Here is a 22,911-nt window from a genome sequence, read left to right as displayed (position 1 = left end):
TTGAGGCATATGGATATTAAATGATTCATCCAAAATCACATAGGTAGTAAATGGCAGAACCAATATTTGTACTCTGTCTCCAAATGTCCCTCAACAGGAGAGTGGATAAACACATCGTAGTATATTCATACAGTAGAATACTACTCAGCAATATAAATGCTGAACCACTCATACGTGCAACAACATGGATTGTGGTAAGTAGGATACTAGCTAGCCTTTAAGATTTGTACCTCTGGATGTATGAGTCCTGTATAATTTTCTCGAGTAGGGATAGAACCTGTGAATATGAGACATTACTTTTATTAGTTAGGGTTCTCCAGAGAAACAGAACCAATAGGATATATGTGGATGAGGAGATTTGTTATGGGAATTGGCTCGTGCAATTATGAAGGCTGAGAAGTCCCATGATCTGCCAACCGCAAGCTGGAGAACAGGGAAGCCAGTGGTGCAATTCAGTCTCAGTTTGCAGGTCTGTTAGAACCAGGGGAGCGAATGGTGTAACTTCTGGTCTGAGACCAAAGGCCTGAGAATAAGGAAGTTGGGAGTGGAGTAGAGGTGGGCAGCTTCTGATGTAAGTCCTGGATCCAAAGGCTCGAAACACAGGAGCGCTAATGTATGAATACAGGAGAATATGGATTTCTAAGCTCAAGACAAAAGAGGGAATTTGCTTTTCCTTTGCCTTTCTGTTCTATTCAGGCCCTCTTGGGATTAAATGATGGCTACCCACATTGGTGAGGGTAGATCTTCTTTACTTAATCTCTGATTCAAATGCTAATCTCTTCCAGAAATACCCTCACAGACATACTCAGAAATAATATTTTACCAGCTTTCTGGGCATTCCTTAGCTCAGTCAAGGTGACACACAAAATTAATCATATCACTCATGTGATCATGTTACATTTAAATGACAAAAGAGATTATTATGGGTAGCTCTGACTTAATCAAGTGAGTCCTTTAAAAGAAGAGCTGGGCCTGGCCTGGTGGCTCATGCCTGTAATCCCAGCACTTTGGGAGACTGAGGTGGGTGGATCACGAGGTCAGGAGATTGAGACCATCCTGGCCAACATGGTGAAACGCTGTCTCTATTAAAAATACAAAAATTAGCTGGGCATGGTGGCGCGTGCCTGTAATCCCAGCTACTCGGGAGGCTGAGGCAGGATAATTGCTTGAACAAATTACTGGCAAACCGAATTCAGCAGCACATCAAAAAGCTTATCCACCACAATCAAGTAGGCTTCATCCCTGGGATGTGAGGTTGGTCCAACATACGTAAATCAATAATTGTGATTTATCACGTAAATAGAACTAAAGGCAAAAGCTACATGATTATCTCAATAGATGCAGAAAGGCCTTCAATAAAATTCAACATCCCTTAATGTTAAAAATTCTCTATAAACTAGATATTGAAGGAACATACCTCAAAACAACAAGAGCCATATATGACAAACCCACAACCAATATCATACTGAATGGGCAAAAGCTTAAAGCATTCCCTTTGAAAATCAGCACAAGACAAGGATGCCTTCTCTCACCACTCCTATTCAACATAGTATTGGAAGTTGTGGCCAGGGCAATCAGGCAAGAAATAAAGAGAAAGAAATAAAGTGTATTCAGATAAGAAGAGAGGAAGTCAAAGTATCACCATTTGCAGATGACATAATCCTATACTTAGAAAAGCCCACGTCTCAACCCAAAAGCTTTTTAAGCTGATAAGCAATTTCACCAAAGTCTCAGGATACAAAATCAGTGTGCAAAAATCACTAGCATTCCTGTACACCAATAACAGGCAAGCCAAGAGCCAAATCACGAATGAGCTCCCATTCACAACTGCCACAAAATGAATACAATACATAGGAATGCAGCTCACCAGGGTGGTGAGAAATCTCTTCAAGGAGAGCTACAAACCACTGCTCAAAGAAATTAGAGATGACACAAGCAAATGGAAAAACATTCCATGCTCATGGATAGGAAGAATCAGTATCATGGAAATGGCCATACTGCCCAAAGCAGTTTATAGATTCAGTGCTATTCCCTTTAAACGACCATTGACATTCTTAACAGAATTAGAAAAAAATATTTTAAAATTCATGTGGAACCAAAAAAGAGCCTGAATAGCCAAGAAAATCCTAAGCAAAAAGAAAGAAGTTGGAGGCATCATGCTGCCAGAATTCAAACTATACTATAAGGCTATACTATGCTATACTATACTATAGCCAAAAGAGCATGGTACTGCTACAAGAACGGACACATAGACCAGTGGAATAGAATACAGAATCCATAAATAAGACTGCACACCTGCAACCATTTGATCCTCAACAAACCTGACAAAAGCAACAATGGGGAAAGATTCCCTCTTTAATAAATGGTGCTGGGAGAACTGGCTAGCCATATGAAAAAATTGAAACTGGACCCCTTCCTTATACCATATACAAAAGTTAATGCAAGATGGATTAAAGATTGAAATGTAAAACACAAAACTATAGGCCAGGCGCGGTGGCTCATGCCTGTGGCTTGGCCCCTTTGGGGGCTGATCACAAGGTCAGGAGATCGAGACCATCCAGGCCAACATGATGAAACCCCATCTCTACTAAAAAAAATTCAAAAATTAACTGGGTGTGGTGGCACGTGCCAGTAATCCCAGCTACTCAGGAGGCTGAGGCAGGAGAATCACTTGAACCAGGGAGTCGGAGGTTGCAGTGAGCCAAGATCGCACCACTGCACTCCAGCCTGGTGATAGAGTGAGACTCCATCTCAAAAACAAACAAACAAAAAACTGAAACGACAACAACAAAAACCTAAAACTATAAAAACCTTATGAGAAACCTAGGCAATGCCATTCAGGACATAGACACGGGCAAAAATTTCATGACAAAGATGCCAAAAGCAATTGCAACAAAAGCAAAAATTGACATGTGGGATCTAACTAAAATAAAGAGCTTCTGTGCAACAAAAGTAACCAGCAACAGAATGAACAGACAACCTACAGAATGGGAATTTTTTTTTTTTGCAATCTATTAATCTGACAAAGGTCTAATATCCAGCATCTATAAGGAATTTAAACAAATTTACAAGAAAAAACAGCCCCATTAAAAAGTGGACAAAGGTCATGAACAGACGCTTCTCAAAAGAAGCCATACATGGGGCCAACAAACATGAAAAAAAGCTCAACATCACTGATCATTAGAGAAATGCAAATCAAAACCACAGTGAGATACCACCTAACCCCAGTTAGAATGGCTATTATTAATATTAAAAAGTCAAAAGACAACAGATGCTGGTGAGGTTGTAGAGAAAAAGGAATGCTTTTACATTGTTGGTGAGAGTGTAAATTAGTTAAACCATTGTGGAAGACAGTGTCATGATTCCTCAAAGACCTAGAGGCAGAAATATTATTTGACTCATCAACCCATTACTGGGTATATGCCCAATGAGATACAAATCATTCTATTATAAAGATACATGCACCCGTATGTTCACTGCAGCACTATTCACAATAGCAAAGACATGGAATCAACCTAAATGTCCATCAATAATTGACTGGATAAAGAAAATGTAGTACATATATGCCATGGAATACCATTCAGCCATAAAAAGGAATGAGATCATGTTATTTGCAGGGACATGGATGGAGCTGGAAGCCATTATCCTCAGCAAACTAACATGGTAATAGAAAACCAAATACTTTCTGGTCTCACTTATAAGTGGCAGCTGAATGATGAGAACACCTGGACACATAAGGGGGGCAACAACACACACTAATGCCTGTCAGAGAGTGGGAGGAGGGAGAATGAAGGACAGCCTCAGGAAGAATAGTTCATGGATGCTGGGCTTAATATCTAGGTAATGGGATGATCTGTGTAGCAAACCACCATGGCACACGTTTATCTATGTAACAAACCTGCACATGTACCCTTGTACTTAAAAATAAAAGTTGGAAATAAAAAAAGAAAAGAATGACTCGGACAAGGAGAGTGATGGCCAAATAACAGCAGACCAGAATTTACAAGTTACTCTGATACATAAAGCGTCATAGGAAAAACAATCTGCAATCATTTTTGTTTTCCTAGAATGATACTTCATCCTCTGAGAGTTAGTGAATTATAAGGATACGATTTTTAAGAAAGCCAAAAGACTCTTGCCAGCTTTGATGTTTCCCCTTTACACATGCAGTTTATGTTTGCTTTATTAAAATTATATTTTCAGTCCTTGTATAATTTTAATCATTGTTCCTCAGAACATTTGCAAAAGGAAATATTTCTGCTTGACCAGTGAGATATGCATTTTATCAGTATCATATCGGTCATGTCTATTGGTGTGCTGTTTTGGGATCACCAAAGTTTCTAGAAATGCAGTACCAACTAATAATTAAAATAAACTCTTCGAAGTTAAAAAAAAAGAATGATAGAAATACACTCTCAAGAGATCCAGATACTTCTGTTAACATGGACTTTATAATAACTATAATTAGTCGTCAAGGAGGAACTAGCAATTGCAAAAAATATCCTGTAAAAATTCTAGAAGTCAAAATAAATAACTGAAAAAAGTTAATGGGTAGCTTAATGGAATATTTGGTATGGCTAAAGAGAAAGTAATTTGGCATGTAGAGAATAAGGAAGTGTTTATATAGAATAAAAGAAACAAATGTAGAAAAGAATATAAGAAATATATGAGACAAAGGTCTGACATATGTGTAGTTGAAGTTCCAGAAGAAGAAAGAGAATAGCGCAGAAGCAATGTTTGAGAATATAATGGCTGAGCAATTTCTAAACTAATTAGAGAATTCAAGCCACATATTGGAGAAGTGCAAAGGACTCAGAGCAGGATAAGTATCAAGAAAAACATATGTAGGCAAATAATAATAAAACTGCTGAAACCCATAGCAAAAAACCAAACCAATCAACAAACAAAAAAGAAAAACATAAAATTAGATCAAGTAAAGAGATGTATTACTGTCAAATAGGCCACAATAAATCTGATAGTTGAGTTTTTAACTATGGAAGGGCAGGTATGGTGGCTCACACCTGTAATTTCAGCACTTTCAGAGGCCAAGGCAGGAGTATTGCTTGAGCCCAGGAGTTTGGGAATAGCCTGGGCAACATAATGGGACCCTGTCTCTACAAAAAAATACAAAAATTAGCCAGACATGGTGGCATGTGTCTCTAGTCTTAGCTATTCCAGAGGCTGAGGCAGGAAGCTCTCTTGAGCCAGGGAGATTGAGGCTACAGTGAGCCATGATCACACTGCTGCACTCCAGCCTGGGCAGCAGAGTGAGACCCTGTTTCAAACAGATAACCAACCAACCAAAACCAAACCAGAACAACAACAACAAAAACAATGGAAGGCAGAAGACATTGAAACTATAACTCAAAGTTCTAAAAAGTATTATATATAATATATAAATCAGCCACAAAATTCTATTCTACAAAATATATCCTTCAAAAACGAATGTAGGCAGGGTGCGGTGGCTCACGCCTGTAATTCTAGCACTTTGGGAGGCCGAGCTGGGTGGATCATCTGAGGTCAGAGTTTGAGACCAGCCTGGCCAACATGGTGAACTCCTGTATCTACTAAAAATACTAAAATTATCTGGGTTTGGTGGCAGGCACCTGTAATCCCATCTACTTGGGAGGCTGAGGCAGAAGAATCATTTGAACCTGGGAGGTGGAGGTTGAAGTGAGCTGAGATCACACCACTGCGTTCCAGCCTGGGTGACAGAGCAAGATTCCATCTTAAAAAAACAAAAAAACAAAACAAAACAAAAAAAAACGTAAAATAAATATTTTAAGATAAACAAAGACTGAAAGAATTTATCTTCAGGAGATCTGTACTACAAGAACCACTAATGAAGTACTTCACACAGAAGGAAAATAATCCCTATTGAAAGCATAAAAGTGCAGAAAGAAATAAAAAGCTATAAGAGTAAACATATGGATGTATCCAAATGAATATTGATTGTATTAACCAATGCTAACTATATGCTGCTGGTTTAAAAGTATATAACAAAACAGCACAAAGTATGAGAGAGAATTTATGGAATTCAATTATTCTATGGTTCTATTGTCTAAGAAATGGTAAAAATACTATTAGACTTAAAAAAATTAAGATTGCATATTGTAATCATAGAATAACCTCTAGTAGTAAAAAGAATGTGTAACTAACTAGTGAATAGAGAGGAATAAAGATAACAGCAACCACACAATCCAAAATAATGCAAGAAAAAGAAAACAATAGTATAGATGATTTAACTCAGATCAATCATTACATTAAATGTGAGCAGATGAATGACACCAATTAAATGACAAAGATAGTAAGACTGGATGCAAAGATAAATATTTTGCTCTGCTACTCAGAGGTTAAATATAAGCACAGTGAAAGGTCGAATGAAAAAGGATTGAAGAAGATATGTCATGCAAACAGCAACGAGAAGAAAGCTGATATAATGAAATTAACATCAGAAAAACTGGACTACAAGGCAAAAAAGCATTATAAGGTGATAAAGAGAGATAAGTAATAATGGTAAAAGTTTCAATCTTTAAGGAAGATATAATAATTTCCATGTCATATGTATCAAATGAAATAGCTTCAGAATATATAAAGCAAGCATTGACAGTACTAAATGGACAAAACAACAATTAAAGTGGAAGACTTTAACATAACATTTCTAAGTAACTGATAGATTGAGCAGAGAAGAATATGGAAGATTTGAGCAATAGCAAACATTATCTAACATATAAATATGTATTTACACATGGAAGACTGCACTCAGCAACTGAAGAAAACTTACATAAAACATTTTCCATAGCTTGGCCGGCTCAACACATTTTATCAGATAGAAAAGCAGATGAACATCAGATTGAATATCAGCATGTATTCAGTGAGCACAATTGGATTATACTAGAAATTAATGAAAAAAAGTCAACTAGAAAATTTCTAAGTGATTGGAAATTGAGTAATTCTATCATGAATAATCCATGGGTTAAAAGAAGCATTACCACAGACATTAGAAAACATTTTGAACTGAATGCTGATAAAAATATGACATATTAAAATTTGTGGAATGCATATAAAGCCCTGTTTAGAGATAAACTCATAGTTTTGAATAAATTTATTATAGAAGAAAGCTAAAAATCAACAATTCATCTTTATAAGATAGGAAAAGGACAGAATATTAAACTAAAACAGTGGAAAGAAGAACATAATGAGGATAAGAATAGAAATTAATAAAATAGAAAACAAGTTTATAAGAGAAATTTTAAAAAGCCAAAATTTAATTTTATAGAAGACTAAGTTTGATAAATCTTTGGTGTTATTAATAAAAGACAAGAGAAAGAAGACACAAATGTTTAATATTGAAATGAAAAAGGAGACATCATCACAGATTGTACAGACATTAAAACAATGATAAAGAAATACATAAATTTTTACTAATAAATTTGAAAATATAGATGAAAAATTTTCTTAAAACTCAACAAAACTGACATGATTAAAAGAGAAAACATTAATCCTCTTGGATTCATTAAAGAAATAGAATCAATAATTGGAGACCTTTCCTACTAGGATTAAGTCTTACCTTAAAAGTTGGCAATGTCTGGTTCACAGCAGTGCTCAGATAATACCAGTTGAAGGAATAGGTCTCTAGTATTAAAATATTCTTACTACATTGCTTATGTTTATTCGTCTGTCTCTTCATTAAACCACAAGCTCCTTTGTATTCCCAGCATCCAGCACCAGTTATTTACAATTAGTCAATAAAGGTTTGTTGAATAATTGAATTAAAAAAGAAGAGAACTGTTACTGTTTACTGTGTGCCTTCATCAGGCCTAAGTGTCTCCTCTTGGAAGGGTACTAATTTTACCCTTCATAAAGTCTCCACTCTCATTACCTAATTCCTTCCAAAGTTCCCCATATCCAAATACTGTTACATTGGGGATTAGGGTTTTCAACCTATGAAACTATGAATCTGAGGCACACATCTGGCTCTATGCTAGAAACGTTTATATAATTATCTCATTTATCTTTTTTTTTTTTTTTTTTTTTTTGAGACGGAGTCTTGCTCTGTCGCCCAGGCTGTAGTGCAGTGGCACGATCTTGGCTCACTGCAACCTCCATCTCCTGGGTTCAAGCAATTCTCCTGTCTCAGCCTCTGAGTAGCTGGGACTACAGGTGCCCGCCACCATGGCCAGCTAATTTTTGTATGTTAGTAGACGGTGTTTCACCATATTGGTCAGATTGGTCTCAAACTCCTGACCTCAGGTGATCTGGGTGATCTGCCCGCCTCGGCCTCCCAAAGTGCTGGGATTACAGACATAAGCCACCGCGCCCGGCCTCATTTATTCTTTTTTTTTTTTTTTTTTTTTTTATGGAGTCTTGCTCTGTTACCCAGGCTGGAGTGCAGTGGCGCGAGCTCTGCTCACTGCAAGCTCCGCCTCCCGGGTTCACGCCATTCTCCTACCCCAGGCTCCCGAGTAGCTGGGACTATAGGCGCCCACCACCACGCCCGGCTAATTTTTTTGTATTTTTAGTAGAGACGGGGTTTCACCATGTTAGCCAGGATGGTTTCAATCTCCTGACCTCGTGATCCACCCGCCTTGGCCACCCAAAGTGCTGGGATTACAGGCGTGAGCCACCGCACCCGGCCCATTTATTCTTAACTATACTTTTATGAGGGTGGTATTTTTAGTCTCATGAAGGCATTACATTTTAAAGCCTATTTCTTTTCACTATACCAGTGATTTCCAAAATTGTCTGCAAGTACTCTTTGGGGTACAGAATTGAGAAAAGAAAATTTTAGAAGCAAACTGTGAATGAGAGAGGTTAAGTAATTTGTCTGAGATCACACACTTTAGCTTTTACAGCTATCATATTTATCCTTGAGAAAAATATCTATAAATTTCTTAAGCCAACACTAGTGAGAAATTGGGACTAAATACTAATAAAGTTTCCTGTATTCTAAATAAGGGTCTTGATTTCTACTCTTACTCAAATATCCTGATTTCCATCCTGTAGATGCTATGTATATATTCTTTGTAAATAGTATTGACAATTACCCACAAAACAAAAACTGTAGCTACATTTTTCTTGTAAAATTGCAAAATTAGTCAATAGCTTCTTTTTTTTTTTTTTTTTTTTGAGATGTGGCCTAGGCTGGAGTGCAGTGGCACCATCTTAGCTCACTGCAACCTCCACTTCCTGGGTTCAAGTGATTCGCCTGCCTCAGCCTCCCAAATAGCTGGGATTACAGGTACCTGCCATCACACCTGGCTAATTTTTTTTTTGTATTTTTAATAGAGACGGGGTTTCACCATATTGGCCAGGATGATTTCGAACTCCTGACCTCAAGTGACCCACCCGCCTCAGCTTCCCAAAATAGTAGGATTACAGGTGTGAGCCACCATGCCCAGCCACCAGTAGCTTCTTAAGAATGGCTTTTATAATATATTTGCTCCAAATTGTACTTAGAAATGTAAACTGTGAGCTATATTTTCATTACTAACTAATATAAATTTAGTTGTTATAAAAAATTTCAAGTTTCATCTGGTATCTCTAAGATAAAAACCAAAAGGGAGGCCTATGGAACTTATTGAAGCTTGTATTTTTTGTTATGAATTTCAAGTATATGCCTAAAAAGAGATACTAAAATTTGGCCAACAAATTGTGATATGCTTTGGTAAACTACTAATTGATGAACATTTTTTTCCAGTTTCTATTCATACTATGCATTTTCCTATAAATCTATTTCATTTTAATTCATAATGTAAACATTATCTTTGTCCAAAAGACCACGAAAGGTATGAAAAAATCTTTAAACAATGTTAAAAATGGTAAAATAAAGTGTGACACAGAAATTGTTAAAATCTTAGGTACATTTGGCAGTCTTTCATCCTTCATTTAAAATCCATTATTCTAATAGCATCATCTAGAAGTAATTTTATTGACTGAAATGTTTTTAGGTGCTTATAGTGAGATACTTTTCTCTGATCTCTTTTTATCCAGGAGGTTTGTGGAAGCTTCAAAAATGAGCATTGTACTCTAAGGAAGTAACACAAATTCTGGCTGTAAACCATCTCATTGAAAAGACAAACCTAAAATGAATGATTAAAATAAAGTATGTAATTCAAAACTAGTTATTGTTCAATCTAATTTACATTATTTATAGTCTATGAGCAAAAAAGTGACTCTCTGGGAAAGGACCACATTTCAATTAGATAGAATTATCTTTCAGCAAGGTTTACCTCATTTTATTGTATACCTTTTTTCTATTTCATTGTGCCTTTCATACTTTGTGTCTTTATGAGCCTGTCATGGAGACAGAGGTTTTATGTCTCTGTTTTTATTATGTGATTACTTTGCTGAATTAAGCTGCCTTACCCACTTCAGGCTACTGTAACAGACTGGATAGCTAAACAAGAAACATTTATTTCTCATGGTTCTGGAAGATGGAAGTCTGAGATGAGGGTGCTAGTATGGACAAGTTCTTGTTGAAAGTATTATTCTTGGTTTGCAGACAGAGAATATGTTAGAGAGCAGAGAGAGGAAGTGGGCTCACTCGTGTCTCCTCTTAGATGGGCGCTAATCCCTTTATAAGGTAACTTTCGTGACCTAATCCCTTCCAAAGGTCCCCATATCCAAATACCATCACATTGGGTATTAGGGTTTTCAACCTATAAATTTCTGGGGGACACAAACATTCAGTCCATAGCAACTCTCCCAAGACTATTCATATTTAAATTTAAAAAAGGCTTTGTATGAAGAATCTAAAGTTAATTTTTTTTTCAAAATCTTTCTTATACTCTTCAATTCATATTATGTGGTTATTTCTCCTACTATATTACCTACTTTAGGTTAAAATCAACATTATCCAAGAACAACTTATCTTTTCTCCTAGAAGGATAGTCCCTTGGAAAGAATACACAATAATGACCTTAAAGGACTCAAGCAGTTATACAGAATTGGTTGCCATAGGAATGTGTGATTAGGAGGTATGCTCAAGGTGAGGCCTCATTTAGCTTCTGATGAATAAAGTTGAATGGAATAAAATGGCCTACAACAGATGGGGAGCATACATCTTTGGCTGAGAAGAAATGAAAATTAAGTGGACGGAATGTCTTTTAAGGCTGTAAAGGCAGGCAGGCAGCTGGAAACTATTGTGGCGAAGGTCTTGCATGCTGTGAAAAGCCAGACATTACTATGTTTTGCTACTGTAACTAGGAAATATTGAGGGAAATTTGGCATAAAGTAAAGGCACTTGCAAGTTCATTTCTTCTGGCAATTTAGAAATGGGAGATCTAATAGAAGCTATAAGAATGAAGGAATAAGACCTAATTATTGAAAGATCCAGTTATCACTTCATAACTAATGCTTCTTTGTAAGTTGGGAAAGAGTTGAGTCACTGTTGTCCAGGGGAACTCAACTTTAAATCTCCCTGTTATAAACAGCATTCCTCAAACCACAAAACCATCTCATTAACCATCAGATGTTATACAGATACTACTTTGACAATGACTCACATTCTCTCTGGAAGTTTCATACAATTTAAATGGAGATATTAATTAAACTATAGAAAGATGGGTCTCTGTAGTACTAGTCCGTATTTAAGCTGAAAAACATATTAAAAAAAGAATTAATGAGATTGTGTAAAAGCTATTTGCATATGAAGTTTTCCAGTGACTACAAAATGGGACATAGTGTAATCCAATTTAGTTATTAGTTTTCTTTCATTTTTACTTAATTTTTTAAAAGAATAAACAATGATATTGCCAGACCCAAGATTGGAAAATCATAGTACTTTTAGACATACAGAATGAAGTCAGAGCTGAAAGCAATTTTTTTGTGTGTTTTTCTGTAAAAAGGATTTGAAGATTAAAAAAAAAAGTTTGAAAAAGTGGGAGGTTGTGAGTTGCAGGGGCACACATATGATGCTAAAATGACATTGTTAATTAAATGCAAATTGGCAAATAAATTATTTTCACTACTTGTTCCTACAGTAAAGTTTTTTTTCTTTTATTTATGCGTAGAGTTCTATTCTGTAAACAGAAGCAATAAGATATGACTATATGGGGAACATAGATGTAACTGATACTACAGACTTTTTCTCTTCCAGATAAATGTGGTAATTCCAAAAATTAATTCTTCTTACCTACTGGTAGTACCTTTAGGGTAGATACTTAGTCTGCCCAGGTGATTGGATAATTCATCACTAGACTAAATCCTTAACAAGGCTTCTAGGCAAGGTTAGAAAATAGATGGTCCTTCAAATGGTTACCCGCACCTTGGGCCATTTGATGAGTATGATTTACTGTGCCTATCACATCTGTTAACACTGCAATGAATTCTTGCCCTGTTTCTATTTTTTCCCATCTTCCCTACCTCCTCCCTGCTACAAGGCTGGGACTAAGCTTTTTACAGCCTGGGAGTAATGGGATGAAGGAAAGCATTTTTCTTGGTGATAAAGTAAGATGATTTGCTTCTTTAGATAGGGGCATGTGGAAGTACATTTGTCCTATAAAGTTAAAGGAAGAAGAAAGGAACATTCTTTACTTCCAGGAGTAAGGACATATAAACTCTGATTTTATTTTATGAGTTAAAGAAAAGGGACAGATAATCATTTGATATGTGAAAGACTAGGATAATCAGGAGTGGAGGAGAGCATAACTATTTCTATAGAGGATAAGGTCAAAGTCAGTATGACATCTTTTAGGAAGTAGTTCCTGAGTGTTGTACATATTTCCAGCTCTGGTTGAGTCCAAAATCTATTAACAACATTGTAAAGGTACTCATTCTAGGGATTGCATTGGCAGTTATTCACATCCCCAAATTTTACTTCCTAGGTTTATGTGGAATTTTGAGCAGTTGAGTTAAGCCCAATATCTAAACTTCTCAGATATTTTATAACTTGATACATAAATGTAAAAATGCATTTGTATATGCCAATATTAACGTTGCTCAAAATTGTTTTATTTTTAAAAATAGTGAGAATAAAGGAATATTATCATGTATTACCATGGCAAAATGTTTTAATAAAGGACAAACTAATATCTCAACCGAACATTAATAACTTATATAGACTAGTTCCCTAATAGAAACACGATTTCAATATGATGTCAAACTTAATAATATTGAGATGCACAGTTAGTGTAAGGAAAACATCCATTCCAAAGGAAAGAACTAAGGGCCAATAAGTAATCACATCAACCACAAAAAATCAAATAATTTTAGTATGTAGAGTGAGCTAAATTTGATGTAATCTTTTTTGAAGCAAGTTCTAACCTTTTTTTTTTTTACATTTCAGAAATAAGTAAAAGACAGTATGTAAGTATACCTAAAAGGACTTTATAAATCCATCTTTTTAGAAGGAATGACTTCCTTCTAATAGAAGGAGAAATCTGGTGGATGCCCTCTGAGGACAGTATGTTGAATACATTAGATGGGATAGAAGGAAGCACTTTTATTAGTTTCTATTGGTAAAAGACAATCCAGAGTAATTACACTTTGCACATCGTCTCTTCTGATACACTAGATTGCTATTTTGTTCAACTATTACTTTGTTTACCCTAGTTCTGCATTTTTGTGATCCAAAGCAATCAACATTTTATTTATGAGAGCAGTGGTTTCTCATTTTAAGTTTGTCATCATCAGAGGAGACTTAGCCATGAGTCAGAGATGGTTTATGTAATTCCTACTACCATACAGCCTAAGAGCATGTGCAGCTCAAACATTAAACTGAATTCCCTATATAACATATCTGTCAGATGTTGTGTGTGGAATACAGGAGTAGAATGCATCTTGCCATCCTACTTACATTTCAGATCTAAACCTCAAATGCCATCTTACAAGACCCAGCCAAATTTGGGGTCTCAGAGCATTTGTTACTTTCATAGTAGTGTTATTGCTTTGGATACATTTCAAAAATAAGTAGTTTAAAAAAATCTTTCAAAATTAAAAATCACAAGTTTCCCTGACTAATGACTTACCTTTTAAGCCAACTTTAATAAACTTGCATTTGAACTAAACAAACCCGATGACCAAAAGGAAAACTTTATTATTTTAAGAAATTAGCTTCTATTAGTATTTTTAGCATCTCACTCCAATGTGACAGTCTCAAAACACGTAAATAATTCAAGTTTAGCGAATTCCAGAAATAAATTATGGATGCCTTATTAAGTGTTATAAATTGCTCAATTTGCTGAATAAATTGGGGAAATGGCTTTTAAGTACTTGCTACCTCTATCCTTACTTTTGATCTTTTATTTTCTTGTGTTTAGTGAGACTGTAAAGTGAAGATTGCAGTTGGGAACTAATTACTAATATCTTTTAACAACTTTGGAACATAGGTGATCATGGTCCGTACCACATGTTCCTATGATCTTTGACAGCAGCCATTATATTTGGATATCTTCTTAATCCAAACTTTTTATGCCTAGCTTTTCTCTATTTGTTGCCTTTATCTCATAACCTAATTTCCTTCCTTCCTCCATCTCAACCCTAATAAGCCTTGTTAGGCAGCAACAACCATATTTCATATGATTCACATTGATATTCACTTGTCTTCTGTGCCATTCTTTTGGGGACTTTCTCTCTATTAGGGAGTATGCCTAGTCAAGTTTACCTTTACTCTTTTGGTAAAGACATTTTGGTAAAGATTTCAATCATCTTGACAGATTTATTGACCTCTTTTTGTATTTACAAACACTGTTCATGACTTTCAAGTCAGATCAACCATGTAGGTATGTTCTGCTGTGACTATGTATATATTTGCTGGAAGGACCAAACCATCTGGGCATATGCTGTTGTGATTTGTGCGGGTGAGCTCCAGGGGACTGGGGTTGCTAAGATGGTGAGTCTACAGTTCAACACACAGGCAGCCTCAGGGGGCCTACTTCGGCTCTATTTTGATCATATTTTAAGTTGGACTTGCTAGATTTGGGGCAGTTCCTAGAGATCTAGGAGGCCAAAAAGAACTTGAATCTGTTCTAGGGCTCAGTCATTTTGTTCATTAGAATGATAGAAACCAATGCGTCCATTGACCAATATGTTTTCACAAAATGCTTCACAGTGTTTCCAGGTTTCATGAAATTTAGCAAAAGACAAAATATGTTGGTGGAATGTAGCTTCTAGATGCAGTAATATCTTCTGTCCAGTTTTTGGATATGTTTAGATTTACTACAGACTCCTTAATGCTAGAAGGTCAAAAGAAGTTAACATTGTCCATTGCAGTGATCTTCGGTTTATATTGGAATAGCATTTATTTCCGTTAATGATCCAATTAATGAGAGAAACCATGTTATGTGATGAGATGTGGGAATTAGGAACTGTAACTAATCTTATTTTTTGTCTCTTGTGAATACAATAGGAATAAATAATAATAATGTCACAACTCCTTTACAGATTTCCAGCAGATTATACATATGGTTGAAAGACCAAATTGCTTTATTCCAATCTAAAATTTATGGAGTGATTCTACACCAAAGATTGTACTGACAGCATGGATTCAGGCATTCTAAAGTCACTGGAGCAGATAAATTGTCTGAGAAAGAAGGTAAAAAAGATCTTAGAAAAAAACTCCTAAAATTTTTGCCATTTGTTTATGATGATTTCATTAAAAATTGTTTTTGGTAGGATGAATAAAATGTATCTTATAATTGTTTCTCTGTATTTTTGTCTGAACATTGCTTCCCAATAATGTAACTTAAGCTTTGCTGCTGAAAGGGTCATAGGAATTTATAGAATTATGGCCATCAATCATATGCTGGATATTGCTGAAGTGCTGACTGATAGAGACTTATTGTCTACTGTCACATAACATAAAATTTTCTGTAAGAAAGTGTACTATTAGCTACAGCGAAGGGCTTACTTTATATAGAGTGTTAAACATAACTTGTATCTTCCCTTGATAGATGACTTGTTACTAATTTTGATTCCAAAAATAAAATTGGCTATCAAAAAAAAACTCCTAAAAATTTACATAGAACTATAACAGACTAATAGAACATTAGAACCAGATGATACCTGATTTACAATATTTGATCATAACTATTCAATATAGCTTGCTTGCGATAGAATGTTGGGAACCTTTCAGTGGCTCTTCCATTAGCATTTTCTGAGATCAGGAGAACTGCCTAAACCATCTTGTTCTCTTGATTAGTATCAGTGCCTAGAACATAAAATGTGCTTAGAAAATCTTTGCAGAATGAATAAATGAGAGTGAATGAATGGAAGAGAGGAAATATGCCAAGCAGAGGACTGAATCACTTCTCTCTGATCAGCATTACTATTACTTAATGTTAGAAAAACAAAGGGAGCATAATTCCTTTATAGTTTGTGAATACATTAGGCTCCTAATTCTTGATTTTATTTTGCTCCCACTTAAACCCTATATGACTGCAATCTATTTTTTGTACAATGATGACCTTTTAAAATCAAATCACACAATGTCACACTTCTGCTTTGAAATCCTGTAATGCCCGTTTACTGTAGTTAGTACAAAATCCCGCCATTTATCTTGGCTTGCAAGTACGTGCTCAGCCTGGTTCTTGCCCACTTATCCAACCTCATCCCTCAAGGCTCTTTGCCTATCACACTGCATGCCAGTCATGCAGAACTCTATCTGCTTCTAGTTCGTTTCCACCCCAGGACTATTATAGTGTCTGTTCCCTCTGCCTGGAAGGTGGATCTTTACCTTCCTGTCTCCTTTCCATCATTTAGTTTTCCGTTTAAAGTTCACCTCCTTAGAGAAGGCTTTCTTGATCACCCATCCTAGTTGAAAATGCTCCCTCTAGCACTCCCTGCCTTGTCACTCTTTATTTTCATATAGCAGTAATTACTTTATCTTATCATCCTCCAGGAAAGCCATTTTTATTGCTGTGTTCTTATGCCTAGAACAGAAGTTGGCACAGGTTGAACGTGTACAATATGGAATTTTTGGTTACACATTTAGATGCTCTAACAGGCTGGGCTTAGTGGCTCATGCCTGTAATTCTAGCATTTTGGGAGGCTGAGGTGGGCAGATTGCTTGAGCTCGGGAGCTTGAGACTAGCCTGGGCAACATAGTGAGACCCTGTCCCTACAAAAAATACAAAAATTAGCCAGATGTGATGGCATGTGCCTGTAGTCCCAACTACTTGGGAGGCTGAGTTGGGAGGCTGGCTTGAGCCTGGGAGGCAGAGATTGCAGTGGGCCAAGATCATACCACTGCACCCCATCTTTCTGTAAGATTACTAGTATATAAAACTTTGAGAACACTGTCCCTCTAGTTTGAAGCTGCAGTTTAAAAATTGGCTTCTATAGAACAACAACATTTTTTTGCCATTGTAAACTGCACTGCATTAATATCTTCGAGCATAAACATCTTAACCTGTTGCAACTTTGTTTATAGGCTAGAGTCCCAGAAGTGGAGTTGTTGAGTCAAAGTTTATATAAAATTGTAATCTTCTTGGATGCAAAAATTCTAAGTAAAATATTAGCAAACAGAATACAATAATGCCTCCAAAGAATAACACATCATGAATAAGTAGAACTTATTCCAGGAATGCGTGGCTATTTCTTTTTTTCCCTTTTTAAAGTTTTATTTTAGAATCAGGGGGTACATGTGCAGGATTGTTACAGAGGTATATTATATAATGCTGAGGTTTAGGGCATAACTGAACTTGTCATCCTGGTATTGAGCATAGTACCCAATAGGTAGTTTTTCAGCCCTTGCTCCCATTCCTCTCTCTATCACTAGTAGGCTCCACTGTCTATTGTTCCCATCTTTTTGTCCATGTGTATCCAATATTTACCTTCCACTTGTAAATGAGAACATTTGGTATTTGGTTTTCTGATTCTGCATTAGTTTACTTAGGATAATGGCATGTAGCAGCATCTATGTTGCTGCAAAGGACATGATTTCATTCTTTTTTATGACTGTATAATATTCCATGATGTATATGTACCATATTTTCTTGATCCAATCCACCATTGATGGGCACCTAGGTTGATTCCATGTTTTTGCTATTGTGAATAATGCTGCAATGAACATATGGGTGCATGTATCCTTTTGGTGGAATGATTTATATTCCTTTGGGTATATACTCAGTAATGGAGTTGCTGAGTCGAACAGTTTTTCTGCTGAGAAATCTCCAAACTCCTCGCCACAGTGGCTGAACTAATTTACATTCCCACCAGCAGTGTATTAATATCCCCTTTTCTCCACAGCCTCACCAACATTTGTTATTTTTTTGACTTTTTAACAAAAGCCATTCTGACTGGCATGAAATGGTATCTCATTATGGTTTTGGTTTGCATTTCTCTGATAGTTCGTGATGATGAGCATTTTTTTTCATATGTTTGTTGGCCACTTGTATGTCTTCTTTTGAGAAGTATGTGCTCATATCCTTTGCCTACTTTTTAATGGGGTTATTTGTTTTTTGCTTGTTAAGTTCCTTACAGATTCTGGAGTATTAGACCTTTGTCAGACTTACAGTTTGCAAATATTTTCTCCCATTCTGTAAGCTGTCTGTTTAATTTCTTGATAATTTCTTTTGCTGTGCACAAGCTCTTTAGTTTAATTAGGTCCCACTTACCAATTTTTGTTTTTGTTGCAGTTGCTTTTGGGGACTTAGTCATAAATTATTTGCCAATGCCAATATCAAGAAGGGTATTTCCTAGCTTTTCTTTCCCTAGGATTTTTATAGTTTTAGATCTTACATTTAAGTCTTTAATTCATCTTGAGTTAATTTTTGTATATGGTGATAGGCAGGGGTCCAGTTTCATTCTTCTGTATATGGGTAGCCAGTTATTCCTGCACCATTTATTGATTAAGAGGGCTTTTTCTTATTGATATTGCTTACTGATATTGCTTATTGATATGTTTGGCTGTGTCCCCACCCAAATCTCACCTTGAATTGTAATAATCCCCACATGTCAAGGGCAGGGCCAGGTGGAGATAATTGAATCATAGGGACAGTTTCCTCCATACTGTTCTTATGGTAGTGAATAAATCTCATGGGATCTGATGATTTTATAAATGGGAGTTCCCCTGCAAAGCTCTCTTGCCTGCCACCATGTAAGACATGAGTTGCTCCTCATTCACCTTCTGCCATGATTGTGAGGCCTCGCCAGCCATGTGGAACTGTGAGTCAGTTAAATCTCTTCCTTTATAAATTACCCAGTCTCAGGTATGTCTTTATTAGCATCATGAGAACAGATGAATAAACTTATTTTTGTCTACCTGGTACTTATTGTGCAGCTTTATTTCTGAGTTCTCTATTCTGTTCCATTGGTCTCTGTGTCTGGTTTTGTACCTGTACCATGCTGTTTTGGTTACCACAACCTTTGGTTAGTTTGAAGTCAGGTAATGTGATGCCTCTGGCTTTGTTCTTTTGCTTAGGATTGATTTGGCTATTCAGGCTGGTTTTTTTTTTTTTTTTTTGGTTCTATATGAATTTTTGGATAGTTTTTTCTAATTCTGTGAAAAATGGCATTGGTAATTTGATAGGAATAGCATTGAATCTGTACATTGCTTTGTGGAGTATGGCAATTTTAATGATATTGATTCTTCTCAATCCATGAGCATGGAATATTTTCCCATTTATTTCTGCTGCCTCTGGTTTCTTTCAGCAGTGTTTTGTAGTTTTCTTTGTAGTGATCTTTCACCCCGTTTGTTAGATGTGTTCCTAGGTTTTTTTGTATGTGTCTTTTATAAATAGGATTGTATTCTTGATTTGGCTCTCAGCTAGAATGTTATTGGTGTATAAAAATACTGTTGAGTTTTGTACATTGATTTGGCATCCTCAAACTTTGCTGAAGTCATTTATCAGTTCTAGGAATCTTGTGGCAGAGTCTGTAGAGTTTTCTGAGTATAGAATCATATCATCCGTCTAACTCCTTCTTTTCTTATTGGGATGCCTTTTCTTTCTTTCTCTTGCCTGATTGGTGAGGTTATTTCAATATAAGAAATCTATGAACTTAGTTCATTATATTTATCAATTAAAGGAGAAAACAATATAAGTATATGAATAGACACTGAAAAGCCTTGAGTAAAAAATGCTATTAATAAAAAGTCTAAAGAAAATATGAATACTAGAATGCTGCTTAAAAAAGATTATCAGAAATAAATAGCAAATATTATCCTAAATGATGAATGTTTAATATGAATGTAGACATTTCCATTATAATGATAAAGAATAGGGAAATGATTAGTATTCAATATGATTCAACATGATTTTGAAAGTTCCTTAAAATACAGAACATTGGTTTATGCAACGATTTCTTGAGTAAGACCTCAAAAGCACAGGCAACAAAAGCAAAAATGGACAAATGGGATCACATCAAGCTACAAGGATACTCCACAGCAAAGGAAACAATCAACAAATTGAAGAGACAACTCTCAGAATGGGAGAAAATATTTGCAAACTATCCCTCTGAAAAGAGATTAATAACCAGAATATATAAGAAGCTCAAACAATTCAATAGCAAAAAAATACCTGATTATAAAATGAGGAAAAGATCTGCGTAGGCCTGTCTCAAAAGAAGACATATGGCCAACAGGTATATTAAAAAGTGCTCATCATCACTAATCATCAGAGAAGTGCAAATCAAAACTACATTCAGATATTATCTCATCCAGTTAAAATGGCTTTTATCAAAAAGACGGAAGATGACAGATTCTGCTGAGGATGTGGAGAAATGGGAATCCTTATACACTATTAGTGAGAATATAAATTAGTATAGCCATTACAGAAAATAGTATGGAGGTTTCTAAAAAAATTAAAAATAAAACTACCCTATGATCCAGCAATCCTGCTGCTGAGTATACATCCAAAAGAAAGGAAATAGGTATCAAAGAGGTATCTGAACTCCCATGTTTATTATAGCACTAGTTACAGTAGCCGAGATATGAAATCAATCTAAGTGCCCGTCAGTGGATGAAGGGATAAAGAAAACATGGTAGATATATACAATGGAATATTATTCAGCCATATAAATAATAAAATCCTGTCATTTGCAAAAACATGAATGGAAATGGAGAGCATTATGTTAAGAAAAATAAGCCAGGTATGGCAAGAAAAATATTGCATGTTCTCACTCATACGTGGGAGCTAAAAAAAATGATCTCATGGAAATAAAGAGTAGAATGATGGTTACCAGAGGATAGGAAAGCTGAATGGGGGGGAGGGTTGGATAAAGAGTGGTTAGTTAATGAGTACAAAAATATAGTTAGAAGGAATAGGTTATAGTGTTTGGTAGTGCAATAGGGCAACGATAGTTACCAATAATTTATTATATGTTTCAAAATAACTGGGAAAGTGGAATTAGAATGTTCCTAACACAAAAAATAGCAAATGATTGAGGTGATATATATCATAAATATCCTGATTTGATCATTACACATTGTATGCTTATTATTAAAAACTCACATGTACCCCATAAATACTGTGCAACTATTATATATCCATAAAAATAAAAATAAAAAACACTAATACAAATGAAATAACACCTAAAATAATGGAAAAGGAAACATAAAATGATTTTCTTTTCTTGTCTATGTTATCTTAGTATTTTTAGAACCTATTATGGACTGAATTATGTCCTACTTAATTCATACGTTGAAGCCTTGACACCCAAGTTTACTGTATTTAGAGATGGGGTCGTTAAAGTGGTAATTAAAATTAAATAGGGACATTAAAGGTGAAATCCTAATCTGGTATGGCTGATGCCATTATAAAATGAGGAGGAAACACCAGTGAAGAGTGCACACAAAGGAAAGAACTTGTGAGAACACAGTGAGAAGGTGGCTATCCTGCAAGCCAAAGACAGAGGCCTCAGGAGAAACCAATGCATCTGGCACCGTCATCTTGGACTTACAGCCTTTAGAACTGTGAGAAAGAAAATTTCTGTTGTTTAAGCCACCCATTCTGTGGTATTTTGTTATGTCAGCCTAAGCAAAAACTACTGTAATACAGAACCTGTGACATACTTATGTTAGTAAAAATGTACAAATTGTTTGTAGCAAGAGAATTTGGTTAAATGGCTGATGTAAGGTCCTCTGAGCTAGCCTCACCATGGTCAAGCCATGGTGACATTCCCCCACCCTTGTGATAATATACTTTGTGATATTCCTTGTGAATGTACTTTGTAACATTCCTCCCTGTCCTTGTGACAATACACCCTCCCTGCCCTTGTGAATGTACTATGTAACATCTTCCCTGCCCTTGTGACAATACACTCTCCCCACCCTTGTGAATGTTCTTTGTAACATCCTCCCTGTCTTTGAGAATGTACTTTGTAACATCCATCCCCTACCTGCAAAAAATTGAAAAAATTGCTCCTGACTCCACCACCTATCCCAAACCTATAAGAACCAATGATAATCCCACCACCCTTCGCTGACTCTTTTCCCAGACTCAGCCCACTTGCACCCAGGTGAATAAATAGCCTTGTTGCTCACACTAAGCCTGCTTAGGTGGTCTCTTATAGGGACGTGCGTAACAGCTGAATAGAAGATAATTATACAAGAACCAGAAACTTTTTTCTATATGACTTATAATCACCTATAAATAGAAATTAGAAAAACTTCCATAAATAGAATTAACTATATGACAAAGGTGGGATTTTAATATCTTGATCTTTAACTACTTGAGTAAACACTTGCTATAATTTCATTTACTTTTGTCTTTAAAAAATCTTTATTTTAAAAATTAATTTTTATTTTATTTTATTTTTTGAGACAAGGTCTTACTCTGTCACCCAGGCTGGACTGTAGGGGCATGATCATGGCTCATTGTAGCCTTGACCTCCCCGGGCTCAGGTGATCCTTCCACCTCAATATTTTTAATTGTCTTAAAGAGGAATTCTTTAGCTTCAACATAGAAACACTGAGCTGTATATCACCTTTTATTTATTGCTGCCCTGACAAAAGTTAGCATGTGAGTTGTT

General features: G+C 35.8%; 1 protein-coding gene across 2 annotated transcripts in view; it reads left to right on the top strand.

Moving 5' to 3' along the window:
- COL5A2 (collagen type V alpha 2 chain) overlaps window positions 1–22,911 on the top strand; it is a 408,452-nt gene that overhangs the window by 36,239 nt on the left and 349,302 nt on the right. For both annotated transcript variants that reach the window (XM_063790630.1, XM_063790632.1), the window contains one exon: window positions 15,385–15,535. The gene's annotated coding sequence lies outside the window, so the exon portion shown is untranslated. Of the gene's footprint in view, window positions 1–15,384; window positions 15,536–22,911 lie in introns of those variants that run through there.

Source organism: Pan troglodytes, chromosome 13, assembly GCF_028858775.2.
Source record: "Pan troglodytes isolate AG18354 chromosome 13, NHGRI_mPanTro3-v2.0_pri, whole genome shotgun sequence".
Taxonomy (NCBI): domain Eukaryota; kingdom Metazoa; phylum Chordata; class Mammalia; order Primates; family Hominidae; genus Pan; species Pan troglodytes.
This window is presented reverse-complemented; position numbering and strand designations above follow the sequence as displayed.